Source organism: Schistocerca americana, chromosome X, assembly GCF_021461395.2.
Source record: "Schistocerca americana isolate TAMUIC-IGC-003095 chromosome X, iqSchAmer2.1, whole genome shotgun sequence".
NCBI lineage: Eukaryota > Metazoa > Arthropoda > Insecta > Orthoptera > Acrididae > Schistocerca > Schistocerca americana.
Genome location: NC_060130.1, coordinates 511151144 through 511162498, shown reverse-complemented (window position 1 = coordinate 511162498; position 11355 = coordinate 511151144).

Below are 11355 nucleotides of genomic sequence, written 5' to 3'. Positions count from 1 at the left end.
TGCAGTTTTACTGTATGGTTAAATGGTGATGGCATCCTCTCGGGTAAAATATTCCGGAGGTAAAATAGTCCCCCATTCGGATCTCGGGGCGGGGACTACTCAACAGGACGTCTTTATCAGGAGAAAGAAAACTGGCATTCTATGGATCGGAGTGTGGGATGTCAGATCCCTTAATCGGGCAGGTAGGTTAGAAAATTTAAAAAGGGAAATGGATTGGTTAAAGTTAGATACAGTGGGAATTAGTGAAGTTCAGTGGCAGGAGGAACAAGACTTTGGGTCAGGTGAATACAGGGTTATAAATACAAAATCAAATAGGGGTAATGCAGGAGTAAGTTTAATAATGAATAAAAAAATAGGAGTGCAGGTAAGCTACTACAAACAGCATAGTGAACGCATTATTGTGGCCAAGATAGACACGAAGCCCACGCCTACTACAGTAGTACAAGTTTATATGCCAACTAGCTCTGCAGATGATGAAGAAATTGATGAAATGTATGATGAGATAAAAGAAATTATTCAGGTAATGAAGGGAGATGAAAATTTAATAGTCATGGTTGACTGGAATTCGAGAGTAGGAAAAGGGAGAGAAGGAAACATAGTAGGTGAATATGGATTGGGGATAAGAAATGAAAGAGGAAGCCGTCTGGTAGAATTTTGCAGAGCATAACTTAATCATAGCTAACACTTGGTTCAAGAATCATGAAACAAGGTTGTATATGTGGAAGAATCCTGGAGATACTAGAAGATATCAGATAGATTATATAATGGTAAGACAGAGATTTAGAAACCAGGTTTTAAATTGTAAAACATTTCCAGAGGCAGATATGGACTCTGACCACAATCTATTGGTTATGAACTGTAGATTAAAACTGAAGAAACCGGAAAAAGGTGGGAATTTAAGGAGATGGGACCTGGATAAACTGACTAAACCAGAGGTTGTACAGAGTTTCAGGGAGAGCATAAGGGAACAATTCTCACGAATGGGAGAAAGAAATACAGTAGAAGAAGAATGGGTAGCTCTGAGGGATGAAGTAGTGAAGGGAGCAGAGGATTAAGTAGGTAAAAAGACAAGGGCTAGTGGAAATCCTTGGGTAACAGAAGAAATATTGAATTTAATTGATGAAAGGAGAAACTATAAAAAATGCAGTAAATGAAGTGCAGGAAGGGCAAAATGGCTAAGCAGGGATGGCTAGAGGACAAATGTAAGGCTGTAGAGGCTTATCTCACTAGGGGTAAGATAGATACTGCCTACAGGATAATTAAAGAGACCTTTGGAGAAAAGAGAACCACTTGTATGAATATCAAGAGCTCAGATGGAAACCCAGTTCTAAGCAAAGAACGGAAAGCAGAAAGGTTGGAGTATATAGAGGGTCTATACAGGGGCGATGTAATTGAGGACAATATTATGGAAATGGACGAGGATGTAGCTGAAGATGAAATGGGAGATATGATACTGCGTGAAGAGTTTGACAGAGCACTGAAAGATCTGAGTTGAAACAAGGCCCCGGGAGTAGACAACATTCCATTAGAACTACTGACAGCCTTGGGAGAGCCAGTCCTGACAAAACTCTATCATCTGGTGACCAAGATGTATGAGACAGGTGAAATACCCTCAGACTTCAAGAAGAATATAATAATTCCAATCCCAAAGAAAGCAGGTGCTGACAGATGTGAAAATTACCAAACTATCAGTTAAATAAGTCACAGCTGCAAAATACTAACGTGAATTATTTATAGACGAATGGAAAAACTAGTAGAAGCCAAATTCGGGGAAGATCAGTTTGGATTCCATAAAAATATTGGTACACGTGAGTCAATACTGACTCTACGACTTATCTTAGAAGAAAGATTAAGGAAAGGCAAAGCTATGTTTCTAGCATTTGTAGACTTAAAGAAAGCTTTTGACAATGTTGACTGGAATACTCTCTTTCTAATTCTAAAGGTGGCAGGGGTAAAATACAAGGAGCAAAAGGCTATTTACAACCTGTACAGAAACCAGATGGTGGTTGTAAGAGTTGAGGGGCATGAAAGGGAAACAGTGGTTGGGAAGGGAGTGAGACAGGGTTGTAGCCTCTCCCCGATGTTATTCAATCTGTATATTGAGCAAGCAGTAAAGGAAACAAAAGAAAAATTCGGAGTAGGTATTAAAATCCTTGGAGAAGAAATAAAAACCTTGAGGTTCACTGATGACATTGTAATTCTGTCACAGACAGCAAAGAACTTGGAAGAGCAGTTGAATGGAATGGACAGTGTCTTGAAAGGAGGATATAAGATGAACATCAACAAAAGCAAAATGAGGATAATGGAATGTAATTGAATTAAGTTGGGTGATGCTGAGGGAATTAGATTAGGAAATGAGACAGTTAAAGGAGTAAATGAGTTTTCCTATTTGGGGAGCAAAATAACTGATGATGGTTGAAGTAGAGAGGATATAAAATGTAGACTGGCAATGGCAAGGAAAGCATTTCTGAAGAAGAGAAATTTGTTAACATCGATTATAGATTTAAGTGTCAGGAAGTCGTTTCTGAAAGTATTTGTATGGAGTGTAGCCATGTATGGAAGTGAAACATGGTCGATAAGCAGTTTGGACAAGAAGAGAATAGAAGCTTTCAAAATGTGGTGCTACAGAAGAATGCTGAAGATTAGATGGGTAGATCACATAACTAAAGAGGAGGTACTGAATAGAATTGGGGAGAAGAGGAGTTTGTGGCATAACTTGACAAGAAGAAGGGACCGGTTGGTAGGACATGTTCTGAGGCATCAAGGGATCACAAATTTAGCATTTTAGGGCAAAGTGGAGGGTAAAAATCGTAGAGGGAGACCCAGAGATGAATACACAAAGCAGATTCAGTAGGATGTAGGTTGCAGGAGGTACTGGGAGATGAAGAAGCTTGCACAGGATAGAGTAGCATGTAGAGCTGCATCAAACCAGTCTCAGGGCTGAAGACAACAACAACAACAACAGAGTACACACACACACACACACACACACACACACACACACACACACACACACACACAATTATTGTCTATTTAGAAATTCTGCAATGGATTGAATGGGGCTGATATGATTTTTTGTTTGTGTTTGCCTGTTACATTCTTTATACCACAGGGGAGGTTGTCAAATGTTTTTATGGTTGAACACCTCTTGTACTAGAAATGTGATAGTGGACAGCAAATTTCGCAAGGGAGTAGATGTACCGTGAGACTGCTGACATAACATACAACAGCTTAAAAAGCTTTCTACAAATGGCTGTAGAGTAGACACCAGTTACCACATTACCCTTATTACATACATCTGTACAACAAAAATTTCTGCTTTAATGACAAATTACCACAGGTTTTGGAGTCATAAAAGTTAAGTGTATCATGTTCTTTTTTTCTCTGAAGGTATCATCAAGGTATTTCATAGTCTCTCTGCTGTGAACTAGTATTAAAAAATAGAATATCAAAAGTTTGAAAAGTTTGTATGTAATCTATAACCATTTTTGTTAACATAAGAACATATGTTGCCTGTAGTACTGTCTATGTAGTATTTTGTAAAATATTTATTGGTTTGCTTCTGTTTCTTTTGTTTCCAAGAGTTTTTAAGATCATGAAATTAGTGTATCTCACATTTTGCACTCTGATTCAAGCTAATAACGTTTTCATTTGGCTGAGTGTTTAGCTGTATATTTTTTATACATTAAATGTATTCACAGCTGTGAATAGGGACAACCATCACCTGTATAATGGAATGACCGAAAATGAATATTTGAGCTGTACTGGGACTCAAGCCCAGATTTACCATTTCTTGCAGGCTGTCACCTTACTAGTAGGCTATCTGAGCATGCCTCACAGCCACACCCAAATTTCTGTAAGTTGTCAGTCATGTGTCTACAATGTGCACTCATACATCCATTATGTGCATTCCCATATAGGAGAGACATTCGAATTGAAAATTATTTGTCCCATGTTAGCCAATAAATATGGTATTGCAGCAAATGTGTTGTTCAGAAGTACAATGCAATATTTCTCTGGACATGCATGCATGCCCAAAGGAACACTGCATCATACTTATGAACAACACAGGCACTGCAGTATCATATATACTTGTCACTGGCACTTTCTTTCAAAATTCTGTCATTATCTAAAACATTCCACCTGAAGCAGGAGTATGACTGAGAGATTTTGGAGGCTATTCAAATACTATTTGCTATTAAGAGTTCATTGTATCGCTGTCTTGCGCTCATGGAATGATGGAATTATACATATTCAAGTGTCAAGAAAGGAAATGAAGGCAAATGAATAGTACATATGATCTGCTGGTGAAGACTTTTTTTTTCAGCACAATGACAGAAACAGGTATGGTATCATTTATCCTGTAAAAGTATGCTGGTTGTGGTTACATGGCCACCACCTAAGATATACTATGCTGGTGAGAGGGCTCCATTTCATTATACTTGTACCCACACACACAGCACCTAATATTGCCCTCTATGGCAATAGTGTCTGTTCAATGGTAATACAACTAGTCGATCAACTGATACAGCCTAAAAGACTGATGGCAACATTGATCCTGCAGCCAGCACAAAATTTTTTTTATTGAAATAGAGTTATGTGCTTTCAAATATATGGATAAAGGGAACAATGTTCAGAGCTAACATTCTGCTAACGATTATAGAGGAAACACAAATCTTAATTGGCAATGTATGGTGCTGGAAATTGGCAATGGCTTCTTCAAAGAAACCATCTCAGTATTCGCCAAATGTGATTTAAAATAACAATGAATTTAAATCTGAATGGTTGGATGGAATATAATTCCACTTACTCTTGCATGTCCAGTATCTTAAACCTTTTCTCACCTTACATGCTATATCCATGAATGTGTATCATGCATCTCGAAGCATGAGGTGTGTGACTGAATGTGCCTGTGTGGGACTGAATGAGGCTATCCCATGTCATTCAGATGGTAAATACCATGACTCACATAACAGACACATACCTTGTAAAGTCACTACTTGTACCAAAGTTAATGGACACTGTTTTCATAATATTGTAGCTCTCTTTGACTGAGTGTTTAACAGGTGTAGTTGCAAATATTAAAGAAGATGATCATTATACACTGTTAGGCACTGAAACTGCTACAACAGAAAGAATAGCAAATACTGAAATTTCACTTATTTAGCATATACTGAACAGCAAGAAGAATACATTATTTAATTTTTAGGTCATATAGGAGTATACGCGACATAAAATTTGCTGTACAAGCTGCCACCTATAGCAACAACAATGGCTCTAATCAGAGTGAAAATTGAGTTTAACTGAGTTTGGATGTCGGATACAGGTTTGGCATTTCATGCTGCTTGTACTCTATACTACAGTTCATCAGTGGCACGTGGTGAGATGCCAGCCTCTCTGAAATAAATAGTGATATATTTTCAATGGGTGAGATATGTGGAGAATGTGCTGGCCAGGGCAACAGTCAGATGCCATATGTATCACAATAGGTCAGGATAGCAATGGCAACACACAATTTTGCAATAACTTGTTGAAAAATACACTCCTGGAAATGGAAAAAAGAACACATTGACACCGGTGTGTCAGACCCACCATACTTGCTCCGGACACTGCGAGAGGGCTGTACAAGCAATGATCACACGCAAGGCACAGCGGACACACCAGGAACTGTGGTGTTGACGGTCAAAAGGCGCTAGCTGCGCAGCATTTGTGCACCGCCGCCGTCAGTGTCAGCCAGTTTGCCGTGGCATACGGAGCTCCATCGCAGTCTTTAACACTGGTAGCATGCCACGACAGTGTGGACGTGAACCGTGTGTGCAGTTGACGGACTTTGAGCAAGGGCGTATAGTGGGCATGCGGGAGGCCGGGTGGACGTACCGCCGAATTGCTCAACACGTGGGGTGTGAGGTCTCCACAGTACATCGATGTTGTCGCCAGTGGTCGGCGGAAGGTGCACGTGCCCGTCGACCTGGGACTGGACCGCAGCGACGCACAGATGCACGCCAAGACCGTAGGATCCTATGCAGTGCCGTAGGGGACCGCACCGCCACTTCCCAGCAAATTAGGGACACTGTTGCTTCTGGGGTATCGGCGAGGACCATTCGCAACCGTCTCCATGAAGCTGGGCTACGCTCCCGCACACCGTTAGGCCGTCTTCCGCTCACGCCCCAACATTGTGCAGCCCGCCTCCAGTGGTGTCGCGACAGGCGTGAACGGAGGGACGAATGGAGACGTGTCGCCTTAAGTGATGAGAGTCGCTTCTGCCTTGGTGCCAATGATGGTCGTATGCGTGTTTGGCGCCGTGCAGGTGAGCGCCACAATCAGGACTGCATACGACCGAGGCACACAAGGCCAACACCCGGCATCATGGTGTGGGGAGCGATCTCCTACACTGGCCGTACACCACTGGTGATCGTCGAGGGGACACTGAATAGTGCACGGTACATCCAAACCGTCATCGAACCCATCATTCTACCATTCCTAGACCGGCAAGGGAACTTGCTGTTCCAACAGGACAATGCACGTCCACATGTATCCCGTGCCACCCAACGTGCTCTAGAAGGTGTAAGTCAACTACCCTGGCCAGCAAGATCTCCGGATCTGTCCCTCATTGAGCATGTTTGGGACTGGATGAAGTGTCGTCTCACGCGGTCTGCACGTCCAGCACGAACGCTGGTCCAACTGAGGCGCCAGGTGGAAATGGCATGGCAAGCCGTTCCACAGGACTACATCCAGCATCTCTACGATCGTCTCCATGGGAGAATAGCAGCCTGCATTGCTGCGAAAGGTGGATATACACTGTACTAGTGCCGACATTGTGCATGCTCTGTTGCCTGTGTCTATGTGCCTGTGGTTCTGTCAGTGTGATCATGTGATGTATCTGACCCCAGGAATGTGTCAATAAAGTTTCCCCTTCCTGGGACAATGAATTCCTGGTGTTCTTATTTCAATTTCCAGGAGCGTATGTCCAGCAGACCTTGAAAACAGGGCACAACCATGGCCTTAAGGTGCCAGAAACATAATGCATTCTGTTCAAATTAGTGGTTACACGAACTAGAGGTGATCGTGTCATGTACCCAATGACACAACAGACTATCACACCAGGTACTGGTTTTATATGATGGTGACAAATGCAATCTGGGAATGCTCATTCTCCCCAGAGACTCTGTACTTGGGTGCAACCACCGTAATGTCTTACTCACACCACGGAATCATGACCAGGGTGGCTTGTTAGTATACATTCTGGGTATTCACATATTTTTAGATTTAGATAAATATGGGAGTGTGAAATTAATAGTATATGCTGTATAACAGTTATGCTTATCAACATATTTATATAACTACAGCCACTGCCAAGAATAATAATAATAACAGTAATAATAATAATAATTATTATTACCAAGCAACAAACTTAGGAACCAACACAACTGGATACAGATCACAAGTATACACAACATTCATTGCCAGATACCCAGAATTAAAATTTTTAACAGAACAATGACTAGCTGATCAGATCCGTGTAGTAATAAAAAATAACAGGATACCCCAGTCAGAATTAGAAAACATCAAACAACAAGTACAACAAATACTGGAACAAAATAATGTACAGTCAGAGGAAGAAGAAAAGACAGTAATAGACTCAAACATTCCAGAGCAAACAAACCAAGAACAACACGCATCAATTAAACAATCAGAGGAAAACAAATCTTAAGACAGCCACCAGAACAACAACAAATAGAACACAAAGTGACACACATGTTAGATATAGAAGAAAAATTTCTGCTGACGTATATAGAATACAAAGATACAAATACAGACATTAGACCATTCTTGCATAGACCACCAAATAACCCACAAGTCGAAACAACAATAACAACTATCAACACAATCATACACAACAAAATAAATGAAAATACAATTACGGAAGAGTTACAACTACTGGTTTATATAGGAGCACTCACTACACAAAATATACACACTAGGCAGAGATCACAACCAACCAATACACAGAAGAAACCCACAAACCAGCATGGCAACACAGGCTACAGATCAGAATAGAAAAACTCAGAAAAGACATCAGACAGCTAACACAATTTATAAGAAATGAAATATCGGACAAAAAACAAAAAAGGTTAGGTAAAATCTCACAACAACAAGCGATAGAGCAATTAGATGAAAAGAAGCAAAAATTACAAGCATTGGCCTTATGACTTAGAAGATACAAAAGAAGTGAAAATAGAAGGAAACAAAACCAAACATTCAACACAAACCAAAATAGATTTTACCAGACAATAGATCACACACACATTAAAGTAGACAATCCACCAAACATAACAGAAATGGAACACTTCTGGAGCAACATATGGTCAAACCCGGTACAACATAACAGACATGCATGGTGGATACAAGCAGAAACAGACACATACAAGATGATACCACAAATGCCTGAAGTGGTAATTTTGCAACATGAAGTCACCCGAGCAATTAATTCTATGCACAATTGGAAAGCCCCTGGAAAAGATAAAATAGCAAATTTCTGGCTAAAGAAGTTCATCTCAACACATTCACATCTAACCAAATTATTTAACAGTTACATTGCAGACCCATACACATTCCCTGATACACTTACACATGGAATAACCTATCTGAAACCTAAAGATCAAGCACACACAGCAAACCCAGCAAAACATCGTCCCATAACATGCCTACCAACAATATACCAAATCGTAACTTCAGTCATTACACAGAAATTAATGACACATACAACACAGAACAAAATTATAAATGAAGAACAAAAAGGCTGTTGCAAAGTAGCACGAGGATGTAAAGAGCAACTGGTAATAGATGCAGAAGTGACATATCAAGCTAAAACTAAACAAAGGTTGCTACACTACGCATACATTGATTACCGAGAAGCTTTTGATAGTGTACCCCATTCATGGTTACTACAAATATTGTAAACATACAAAGTAGATCCTAAATTGATACAGTCCCTAAACATAGTAATGAAAAATTGGAACATTACACTTAATATCCAAACAAATTCAACCAATATCACATCACAGCCAATACAGATTAAGCGTGCAATATACCAAGGGGGCTCATTAAGTCCTTTCTGGTTCTGCCTTGCTCTGAACCCACTAGCCAACATGCTAAACAATACAAAATTATGGATACAATATTACTGGAACATACCAACACAAAATCACACATTTGCTATACATGGATGATCTAAAACTACTGGCAGCAACAAATCAACAACTCAACCAATTACTAAAGATAACAGAAGTATTCGGCAATGATATAAATATGGCTTTTGGAACAGACAAATGAAAGAAAAATAGCATAGTCAAGGGAAAGCACACTAAACAGGAAGATTACATATTGGATAACCACAGCGACTGCATAGAAGCGATGGAAAAAACAGATGCCTATAAATATCTAGGATACAGACAAAAAATAGGAATAGATAATACAAATATTAAAGAAGAACTAAAAGAAAAATATAGACATAGACTAACAAAAATACTGAAAACAGAACTGACAGCAAGAAACAAGACAAAAGCTATAAATACTTATGCTATACCAATATTGACTTACTCATTTGGAATAGTGAACTGGAGTAACACAGACATAGAAGCACTTAATACACTTACACGACCACAATGCCACAAATATAGAATACATCACATACATTCAGCAACAGAAAGAATCACATTAAGCAGAAAGGAAGGAGGAAGGGGTTTTATTGACATAAAAAACCTACATTATGGACAGGTAGACAATTTAAGAAAATTCTTTCTAGAACGAGCAGAAACTAGCAAAATACACAAAGCAATCATTCATATAAATACATTGGCTACACCTCCACAATTTCATAACCACTTCTACAACCCTTTAGATCACATAACAAAACAGATATGAAGAAAGTAAATTGGAAAAAGAAAACACTACATGGCAAGCACCCGTATCATCTAACACAGCCACACATCGATCAAGACGCATCCAACACATGGCTAACAAAAGGCAATATAAACAGTGAGATGGAAGGATTCATGATTGCAATACAGGATCAAACAATAAACACCAGATATTACTGCAAGCATATTATTAAAGATCCCAATATCACAATAGATAAATGCAGACTTTGCAAACAACAAATAGAAACAGTAGATCACGTAACAAGCAGATGTAGTGTACTAGCAAATACAGAATACACCAGAAGACATGACAATGTAGCAAAAATATTACATCAACAACTTGCCATACAACATAAACTAATAAAACAACATGTTCCCACATACAAGTATGCACCACAAAATGTACTGGAGAATGATGAATACAAATTATACTGGAACAGAACCATTATAACAGATAAAACAACACCACATAACAAACCTGACATCATACTCACTAATAAAAAGAAGAAATCAACACAACTAATCGAAATATCTATACCCAATACAACAAATATACAGAAGAAAACAGGAGAAAAAATTGAAAAATACATCCAACTGGCTGAGGAAGTCAAGGACGTGTGGCACAGGATAAAGTTGACATTATACCAATAATACTGTCAACTACAGGAGACATACTACACAATATCCACCAGTACATCAACGCAATACAGGTACATCCAAACTTATATATACAACTACAGAAATCTGTAATTATTGATACATGTTCAATTACCCGAAAGTTCCTAAATGCAATGTAACATATACCGTACAGTTCAAAGGAAGTCACGCTTGATCAAGGTCTGCGTCACTTTCCATTTTTAACCAGACATAACGTCTGAGAACGGAAAGAAATAATAATAATAATAATACGCATTACCTATCTGAAAAAAGAAAGAGTTATTTTTGTGGAATTTTGTTGTTTTGTAAATAATTAAGTACAGTTTAGGACAAAAACAAAATAATGTTAAAGCTTTCACTTCTCTCTGTCTCACTTTTTTTTTAACTGGGAGTTTACATGCTTTTTATTTTTTTCTGAAAAATATAAGAAATTCCCTTAAGACATCCATTAGTTAATGAATAACTTCCGGTCTGAAAATCAAACAGTCTTACATTGCACCCACACAACTCACACTTATTATACACGTCTTTGTTAAATGCTTGCTGGTTGCCACATTTTTTTTTTATTTTTAAAACATATTCAACAGAGTTCGTGTTGACACCACACATGAAAGCCGATTCCTACACAGTAAATGACCAACTCCAACTACAAACTGCCATTTGTGGAAATGATTAAATTCAAGTAATACTGTCTACCACCATTGTTACTGACTAGATTACAAATGAGGTACTGAGAACCATAATGGCCAAAAGCACACCATCTTTGTTCCCACATTGG